The sequence below is a fragment of the Primulina tabacum genome, chromosome 1, assembly GCF_025594145.1.
Source record: "Primulina tabacum isolate GXHZ01 chromosome 1, ASM2559414v2, whole genome shotgun sequence".
In the NCBI taxonomy this organism is placed as follows: domain Eukaryota; kingdom Viridiplantae; phylum Streptophyta; class Magnoliopsida; order Lamiales; family Gesneriaceae; genus Primulina; species Primulina tabacum.
Window position 1 is genome coordinate 21,259,463 of NC_134550.1, and position 11,059 is coordinate 21,270,521.

The window sequence follows — 11,059 nt, forward strand, 5'->3', positions numbered from 1 at the left end:
CTGAACAATAAAAATCTGGACGTAAAACATTTCATGAAAACATGCTGTTAAAATATTTCATATTGCAAACGAAATTCGTAAATGTAAAACTTACAGACCGAAGACGTGACTCCATGAGCTTCTCGTGGTCAGTAGTAGTACAACTCTTTACAGAACCATTGCTCTGATACCAGCTATAATGGCCCGAAAATTCGTGTTTGAAAATTTGCGAAAAAATTTAAAATTTTCTTTTTAAAATAATTAAAATGCCTCATTCACCAAAATAAACTCATAAATCAAGTTTAATGTTCAAAATAGCAGCGGAAGAAATTATTGTTCGCAAAATAACAAGTTTAAAGTAATCCAACAACTGATAAATATGTTTGAGCATAAAAATGGTAAATGCCGTAAATGAGGTCCTCGGGTTCCACTACTGCCGACCCAAGCTGGCTCACTGGTCCCCGCCCTCGGTCCCGACCTCATCCGTACCTACAACAATCAAGTCTAGTGAGTCTAAAGACTCAGCATGCATATATCGTAAATAACGAGTAAATAATATAGTAAAATTGCATGGAATAAAATATCATGTCATGAGGCATAATGTGAAAATAACTTATCATGAGCAATTATAATACGTGCATAACTTATTGAAAATCATAAGTGAAATGTTTGCTCAATCGAGCCATGTCATAAAATAACATGTCATAAATTTTCTGTTGAGATTATGTTCTACGCAAGTGGCCCCTGCACTGAACTGAACTAAACTACCGGTAACTGGCGACCGGGTGAAGTAATGAACGTCTGATCAGACTAATGCCACAGCATATTGGGTGGAACTGAACTGAACTGACCGGTAACTGACGACCGGATGATACAATGATCCCATGATAGTGAAATGGCCACAAGCAATATCGCATAAATCTCAAAAATGAATATTTTATATTTTTATGCACGTAATATAATTAAATGACATAATTAAATATCCTGTATTATTTTACCACATGGATTGGATCGTTCCCAGGCTCGCTGCGACCTAAATTTACCATGAGAAATGTGCAAATGATTTAACTTGACCAAACTATGTAATTAAATCTCAAAAATGGCACCATTACGCCTAACGACTTCGTATTTAATCATGACTCCGTACCAACCCGATACAACACCGAACCATCATATAGTCATGATTAAAATACGCCTAAAATAATGAAATAATGCTCCTAAAATGGTAAGGGCCGAAATTTTGGTGAATGGAGGCCAAAACATGAAACGCTCTTTCGAGAGTCAATTTGGCACATCGCACCATAATTCCTCGTACGACCTCTAAAATGATCCGAATCACAAACAGCCAAAAACATCACCTTGCCAACTCAATGAGGCACTGTCTAGTCCAAGGCCATAGGCTAGAAGCCAACCAAGAACTTGAACGAGCCTCTGAACCAATGCACCACTTGCTGTCCACAAAAATACAGCAGCCGTGCCTTCGCTTCCTTGTGTCGTTTTCGAGACAACCGGCCATTGGGGCTTGAACCACCAACCAGAGGCTCTTAACAACATCCTAGGGTATGGTTTAAACCATGGCTAAGGGCCCTAGGACAGCCACAATTCAAACCATTCCATAAATGCGCCGCACGTCCCACCCGAGACCAAATCTGCGCTCATGGGGAGTATTGCTTCGTTTGCTGTCATGGACCTTTCCAGTGGCCATTTGATTGACCATGGCATGATCTAGACATCATAAGGTATGGTATGAACCATGGCTAAGGGCTAAAAATCCAACCAAGGTCCACCCCAATACCATATACTTGAAACTCACACATGCAGAAATGAAAGGGGGTCGAAGGGATTGTCTTGTTTTGTTTGAAAACCGATGCAACCATGGACCAAGCCTTGAAAGGCCAACTTTTTTACGTCTTATACATGCCAAGGAGGTGTCCCAACCATGGCTATAGCCCCTAGGGCAGCCAAGACCAGATACGTCCTCCTTTGACAGCAAGAATCAAAAATCAAAACTCAAAGTGACACTAAGGATGAGTTGCTGTAAATTCTTAATTTCAGCATGCATAGGGCTTGAACCAATGGACAAATGTGTTCCTAACATGTCCTAGTACATGCCTAGGAGCAGCATTGGAAGCCTTGAAACGAACCATACCCTGAAACCACCAAAAACGTAGGAACCGTGAAGCACAAGAGGAACCGAAAAATTCTGTACATAAGTTTTTGAAAGGTGCTTGATAAAATTTCGGTTTTTGGCTAACAAACCATGATCATGTAATGTTTAAAAATCATAATACGACTTGATTGAAGAGTCAATAAAAATATAAACATGCCTTGGTTTCGTTTTGAAAAGAAAACGAATGAAACGACGATGCGGCGCGGAGGAGGCGGAGTGATCTTCTTGATCTTCATTCTACTCAATTATTTTCTCTCTTACTCAAGCTATGATGCTCACGAAAATGCTCTGAAATGCTCTCAAATTTTCGATGCAAGGGGAGAGGAAATGATGGTTAGGAGAGTGAGGGGGAATGGGTTGCAATATAAAAGGGATGGCAAGACCAAGTCTTGCTCTCTTTTGAAATTTGAAATGGTTTGATACCAAAATGATTGTTGGAGGGTTAGATGGGGTGTGACCGATTCTTCATGCTAAACAAGGTTAGGATAATGATCTAATATTAATTAATGGGGTTTAATAGATGAAAAGATTATCATGCCAAGAAATAATAAAGAAGTAGTCAAAGGTGGTGAGTTGTAAAAGAATTGTTATCTCACTAAGGGGTGGCCGAAATTTGAAATAAAAATGAAAGGAAATATTGTTTAGTTAGTGTATTTTAAATCTTTAGAGCTTTACCTATCCTTTAAATAATTTAGTGAATTAACACCTTAATTATGGAACCTAAATTAATTTATTTCCTACTTAGCTCAAGTTACTTAAATAATTCCTTAAACCTCCTTTTAACTTAAATTAACTTATTAGCTAGCTAAAATAAATTCTGGGAATGATTTCTAAATCTTAAATTTTATCTCAAAACTCCAACTCCAGTCCGGCCTCACTGAATTAACTGAAAAGATAAAAATTTAAACTACTGCATAAAATAATTAACTTTAAAGGAAAGAATAGATACTCATGCAAAAATAATAAAAATCATTTTAATTTAAGATACTAGAATTATGCATGGCTTATACGTAGTCTAATTTATGGGTTCTACATATCCTTTAGCCAATAAATCCTCAAGTTGTTCCTTTAGTTCCTTCAATTCGATTGGCGCCATCCTATAAGTAGCTCTAGAAATAGGTTGTGTACCTGAAATCAACTCAATGTTGAACTCAATCTCTCGGACTGGAGGAAATCCTGGAATTTCATCTGGAAATACATCTAAAAATTCACTAACAATTGGAATATCTGCCAATTTAGGTACTGATCTTGAAATATCAATTGCATAAATCAAGAAACATTCTGCTCCTTTCTGCAACAAACGAGTCATCGACAAAACAGATATCAAAAGAATCTTAGCTCGAGAACCCTTACCATAGAACGTTCAGTGATCTGTCATATCAGGCCTAAACTTAACAATCTTCTGAAAACAATCTACAGTAGCTTTGTATCTTGTCAACATGTCAATACCAACTATGCAGTCAAAATCAGGCATCTCCAACACAATGCAATCAAGCCCAATGACATTATCCTCATAACGAAATTCACAACCACTTATCATTTCAGCTGACCTCATCACTTTGCCCAGTGGAGTAGAAATAGATAATGTAGATGATAATGGCATAGAATGAAACGAATGCAATGTGACAAAGTGCTCAGCTATGAAAGTATGTGATGCACCAGTATCCATCAAAACATAAGCAGGATAACCTGAGAGAAAACAATTACCTGAAATGACATTATCTGGAGCATTATGTGCCTCATCTTCAGTGAGTGCAAAAACTCTGGCCTTCTGTCTAGGTGGCTGTCCTGCCCTGTGGCTATCACTCTGTTTATTCTGATCTGACTGGTTTGACTGCTGATAGGAATGAACTGCAGGGGTCTGACGATTTTGGTGAGGTGTCTGTCTCGATGATCTCCCACTCTGAGATATATCATTGCCACAGTTAGGACACATTCGAGCATAGTGTCCCACCTGGTTACACAAAAGGCAAGCTCCCGAAACTCCTCTACACTGATCGGTATAATGTCTACCACCGCACATACAACAAGTCGGGCCTGAATAACCAATGCTCTGAACTGAACCAGACTGTCTTGATCCACTAGAACTCGAAAAATTACTGCCATGCCTCTTAAATCGCTTGCCTCTAGCCTTGAACTGCTCTCTTATGTTGCCACTGTTAGCGCCAATATTACCCTGTCTGAACTGCTGTCGGAACTGTGGCTGTTGGGGTCGTTGCGAATACTGAGTACCTCTCTGTCTAATGATCCCGGTTTCAGCTCCCTTGGCTCGATCAAGAGCCTCAGCAAAATTGTTAGGCCTTCCGATATTAACCAAGGTAAAGATATCAGGGTTAAGACCATTTATGAAGTGATTAGCCATAGCTTCTTCATCGGATGCTACATGAGGAACAAATCTCAGTAAATTCGAGAACTTAGAAACATAGTCCTCAATATTCAAATTTCCCTGCTTTAAATTTGCAAACTCGGCTCCCCAATCTTTCCTGTAAGAGGCAGGAAAGAAACGCTGATAAAATTCAGATTTAAAAATATCCCATGTAACAATCGTACCTCGACCCTCTAAAGCTTTCTTTGTCATGATCCACCAACTCTTAGCAACATCTAATAACTGATGAACAACTAATTTGATTCTACGATCATCTGGATACTCAAGAGATTCAAATAATTGATCCATATTCTCCAACCAGTTCTCACACTCTAATGCATTCTCGGTACCCTTCAGCATCGGTGGGTGCAAAGACTGAAATCTGGCTAACAGTATCTCCGTCGGAGTCGGAGTTATATCCATCTGAGTATGAGTAGCACTACCTGATCTTGTGCCACTGGTATGTTCTGTCTAGGTCTACCACGACCTCTACCTCGAGTAGCCATGTCTGATATACAATAGATCAATACATATAAAATCACAATATCATAATCATCTCAATCTTGTATCAATCATCTCTGGCTCTCGAGACTCAACAATCTCAAAAATCTCAAATAAAGCTCAACAATATAGTATCTCAATTATGATCATGTATTTCACATTACGGCATAGTGAAAATGCTAGCAAAATTATCACATGACCAAGAAATTCGAACTGACTCGATCTACCATGTTCCCAAATATCTTACGCTCTGATACCACCTAATGTGGGGCCCCGGATCTGATATCATAATTTAAAGGTCTCAAAATTTTTTTTTATAAGTTTTAACATGCCAAAATAAAGTAGTGAACCAAAGTAATCCAAACATCGTCAAATAGCTCCTAAGACCCGAGAATCTCACTCTAACTCGTATCTCCTCACCTGGAGCTGGACTCTGGCATCCCAAGCCTCGCCTCACCTACCGTCAAGCACATGAAAACAAGAGGTAGCCGACGTGCCGGTGAGTATAAACCCAGTATGATACAATCAATAACATATGAAAATTTAATTTCACATAATTCATATAAACTCATAAAGATGCAATATAATGTAATGTATGATCAGAAGCTATGGGCTGTCAATAAATCTCAAGATCAAGTGAATCATCTGGTTATAGGATACCCAAGGAAAGAGAATCCCCAGCAACATCAACCGACTCATCCGCTTGGGGTGGATTGCTGTGTTCTACAATCCCAGGGCTATGGTGCGCCTATAGAAAGTGTTCAGGCCATAGCAGCGACCTCCGCATACACTATGCCAACTCAACTATAGCCCCATACGTCCAACAAATCAATAAATCAAGGCGACCTCCGCCATATCAAATTTGAATCGACAAGTGGCTCAATATGCAATGCAATGATGCATTTCAATCTCATCAAGTCAATATCATAATAAGCTCATCTCAAAAGTTCAGTCATCAACAAATCACAAGTAATTCATCAAGCCATCGAATTTTCAATTTAAAATAAAAATGATACTTTTACCTCGTATGTTACCGACCGTAACATACCTTTCAAATATTATCAACAAGAGATCAAAATATATGGTTGAGAAGTCTTGAACCTCTGAATTCTACTCTAACTCAAGAACTTTGATCATCTATCAAAACAGAGTAGTTTCTGTTCAAAATTGATAATTAATTCAATATTACTTCAAATCAAGATCCGCAAATTAGATATTCAAGAAAACTCAAATCCCAACAATTGTGTAAAGAATGAATCCGTATCATTTCTTAACCGTAATATGCCATAAAAACATTCCTTGAATCATTTTATCAAACATGTGGCGTGCGTGCTAAAGAGTTAGCTTCTTTACTTTGCCCTTGTCTTCAATTCCATTTCTTTTTAAAATATCAATACATACAATATACATAATCAATAATTTAAAGGAGCTAAAATAATTTGAATATTCATTTATCATATACATAGCTCATGAGATGCATTCCAATGAAGAATCTACTTACAACCAAATAAAGATACACTAGTCTTGGCACTTGGTGATGATTCTACAAGATCAAACCATAATAGAATCCATTAATATCATTTTCTTAAGCTTTCAATCCCCCGTAAGTCGAAAACTTACCAATACAAACTTACAACTCAAGGAACCCAAGAACAAGACAAAGTAATAACTTACCTTGATCTTTCTATTAGGGTAGATGAAGATACGAATTTGGATTGAAGGAATAAATAAAGAGATGATAGGAGGGAAAGAAGAAAAATGGAAGAACCCTAGCTTCTAAACCGATGAAGAGAAATGAGGATGAGAAGAAATGATACAAAAATCATTCCCCAATATGATATATACCATTTAAACATCAAAACACGTTTTTTTTACATGTGCTGGGCGCCATAGCGCGTGTTTTGGTGCAGCCGCGCACCCCTTGCTGCCCAATCACCAAAAATTTCAGCAACCAGCGCGCCAGGGCGCCGGATCCTGCGCGATGGCGCGTGGAATTCTGCCAAAAACGCATTTTTAACTTCCGAATTTGAAAAAGTGGTCAACATGAAAGTTCTAGCACTATGTCTTGGCTTGCATCTCCAATTGGCCTCATGTCATTTGGAGGTCTGAGTAAAGAGTTATGCTCAATCTCCCAACATGTGTCAGTGCAGGAACGACGATACACACGACACACTTCGGGCCACTTTTGTCTCGTCTTCCCTAATGATTTGACCAAAACTCAACAGATGAAAGTTATAGCCTTATGTCTTATCTTTCTAATGAAAGTAGCCTCACATCATTTGGATCAATAAACAAAATATTATGCTAAAAACCACAACTACTGCCATATTTTTCATACCGTTTCTGCACTTCCATTACCTATTTAGCTCAAATTCAACCTTTGATTCTACCCATCCATTATCTATTCCATTCTATAACATTCATTACCATTCATACCATAACGTAAAGCCATAAACCATTACAACTACTACCACATTTTTTAAAAAATTCGGGCATTACAGGGAGGCTAAACCCGAGGACCGCCATAGTTTAAGTTTTATGAAATGTTCAAAATACTCTGATTATACGTTTTGGTTTATGATCTTTAAACAAGCATTTTCCTCTAGCAATTTCTGTTTGGGATGAACTATTGTTTTATGGACGAAAATTTAAAGTTTATCTTATATTTAAAAAAATTTTATTTTTCCGTAAATTTTAAAGTAGTTAAAAGTTCGGTACGTTACATGTATAGTAGAACTGCTTCGTCTTCTTTGAATTCTCTATGAATGATGCGCTTATCATTGGCTTTCTTTGTTCGTTCTTTGTAGGATAATACCAGATCATAGGCTTGCCCTTCATATTCTTCCAACTGATCCAATTGAATAAACCTGTTTTTACCTCCATAAACAAAATCAAATTTTAGTGCATTGGTTGCCCAATATACTCTATGTTCTAATTCAACATGTAAATGACATGTTTTACTAAAAAGCAAACTATCTAGTGACGTACCTCTAGGTGTTTTAAAAGCCACCCCATATGCCCAAAGAGCATGATTCAATCTCACAAACCAATATTTTCTACTTACACTCACAGTCTTTTCGAGGATTCTCTTGATTTCTCGATTAGACACCTCCACTTGTCCACTCGTTTGAGGGTGATATGAGGTAGAGACATTGAGGGTGACACCATACTTAAGATTTTTTCAGAAATTTTATTGCAGAAGTGTGTGCAACCATCACTAATGATCGCTCGTGGTGTACCAAACCTATTAAAAATATTTCTATTCAAAAATTTCAATACCACTTGAGAATCATTAATGGCATAAGATTCTACCTCTAACCACTTCGAAACATAGCCTCCACAACCAAAATATATTTTTTCGCGAAAGATATTGGAAATGGTCTCATGAAATCAATCCCCAAAACATCAAACATCTCACACTCAATGATATCATTCTAAGGAATTACATTGCGATTAGAGATGTTATATATCCGTTGGCATCTACCACATGCAATAACATGAACGAGCATCCTTAAATAGAGTATGCCAATCAAAGCCACATTTAAGTACCTTGGATGTTGTTCGAGTCAGTCCAAAATGACCACCTATCTCACGGTCACGACAATGATTCAGAATTTTTCACATTTCTTCCTCTGCCACACATCTTCTTATCATTAAATCTGCGAAAATCTTAAAATGAAACGGTTCCTCCAAAAAATAGGGTTTCACATTAGAAAAGAATTTCTTTCGCTAATGAAAAGATAGTTTGGTGGATGTGTGCGTGTGACAAGAAAATTTGCCAAACTGGCATACCAAGGATAACTCCGTATTACAAATAATTGTTCATCGGGGAACAAATCATCAATGTCATGATTCACACGGCCATTACTAACATGTCCAAGCCTCGAAAAGTGATCTGCCACCACATTTTCTACACATTTATTGTCTTTGATTTCGAGGTCAAACTATTGTAACAATAAGATCCACCTAATCAATCGTGGTTTGACCTCTTTATTAACAAGTAAATATTTGAGTGTGGAGTGGTTGTTGTAGACAATAACTTTTGATAAAACAATATATGAGTGAAACTTATAAAATACAAATACTATAGCAAGTAATTCTTTTTCAGTAATCGCATAATTAAATCTGAGTCTCATTCAAAGTCTTACTTGCATAGTATATAGTATGAAATACCTTTCACTCATATTGCACATTACCTCAATAGGAAGATCTCAATTAGGCAGCCAACACAGGTACAATCACCAAACGTTCCTTCAAAACATCAAATACCTGCACAAAATTGAAGTTAAATTCAAATGACATCTTTCATTAACAGAGAGGATAAATGTTTAGCAATTTCCTCTCTAATGTTTAGCAATTTTGGGAAAATCCTTAATGAATCACCAGTAAAATCCAACATACCTTAAGAAACTTCTAACTCTCTTTATCGATGATGGGTGTGGCAAGTTTCTATAACTTCCAATTTGACTTTGTTAACCTTTATCTCTTGTTCAGATATTTTATGTCCCAAGACGATTCCCTCTTGTACCATGAACTGACACTTTTCCCAATTCAACATCAAGTTGGTCTCCTCGCATCTTATCGACACCAAGTTCAAATTCTATGAAAATTCATCAAACAAGGAACCGAAGATAGAGAAATCATCCATGAATATTTCAAGAAAATTTTTAATCATATCACGAAATGGGCTAGGCAGGGCCAAACCTGCAAATTTTTTAAAAAAATATAGGAAAGCTATAACAATAATTGATCTTTGAAACAAGAATATTATTAGTATCACACGTTGACAAATAATAAATATCACAATCAAACAAATCATATTAAATTTTGATGTCAACGATTATATTTTAGATAAAAAAATCACTTATCCAAATGATATGAATAACATAAATAAAAATTTAATTGTTAATAAATAATAATATAATAATGGAAGACATTAAAAAAACATCAAATACTAATTTTAAATTCTAAAAAGTATAAATTAAAATAAGTATTTTTATGCAACAATTCGAAAAAATTAATGAACAATTTTAAATTTTACTTTTTCATAAAACCTGCGAGCTAGCCTGACCTGACCCACGACCACTTTAGGCCCGCCTCAAAACAAGACACTAAAACCGTAACCAACCCGTCAATTTTTCTTGTGGGGCAAACTGGTCTCTAATCGGGGGCAACATTTTTATTTCTCTCTTTTTAAATCATATATAGTTAACCGGAGACTAAATCAATAAAAATTATTTAAAATGAAAGACTGATTCGGAACACTTGAAAAACCAAGGGACTAAATCATGAAATTGCGATAACATGAAGGACTAAATGATGAATTATGAATGGTCACATGCTTATTTCCATTACATATATAATGAATGCTAAATCAAGAAAAATTACGTAAAACGAAGGACTAACTCGGCGCACTTGAAAAATGGGGTAATCGTGAAAAATAATATAAAACATTATACCAAGATAAATTGATATGGTTTTTCCGATATTAAATTTTTCATAACGAGTATTTAAATAATTTTCAATTATTATTATTACCTCCATTGTTTAAACATGGGCTGATATTAACAAGGCCTAAAGCCCAACACATACCTTTAAGTATTGTTGGCCCAATATTTTTGCAATACAATGAAATGCTATAGCCCAGCTGTGTAGGGTTTTTCTTCAAGCCAAACTGAAGCGTCACTCCTTCTAGAGCGCAGTATTCACCAAGGTTCTAAAAGCATGAAGCGTCCCGAGACGTGGATGTCGAGCTTCAAGCTTTTTAAGCTTAAGCGAGATTAGTACAGGCTTAAGCGTAAAAAACGTTTTTTATTTTTAATGTAATTGTAATTATCTCAAACCAATAAATAGATAAAATAATACATAAATATGATAAATTAAGTTTGATACAATAATTCTCATATTTATAAAGGCATAAAAATCTCAAAATTGCAATCTTTATTTGTTTTTGTAATTAAATCACATTAAAAATGCTAAATATTTGTTAAATCATTATCAGACATGTTTAATCATAATTAAAATTAAAAAATAAACATCTAAAT

At 36.1% G+C, this 11,059-nt stretch overlaps 1 long non-coding RNA gene across 1 annotated transcript in view; it reads right to left on the minus strand.

Annotated features, from left to right (window-relative positions):
- LOC142518394 (uncharacterized) overlaps window positions 1-11,059 on the minus strand; it is a 97,536-nt gene that overhangs the window by 39,189 nt on the left and 47,288 nt on the right. The window lies entirely within an intron of this gene.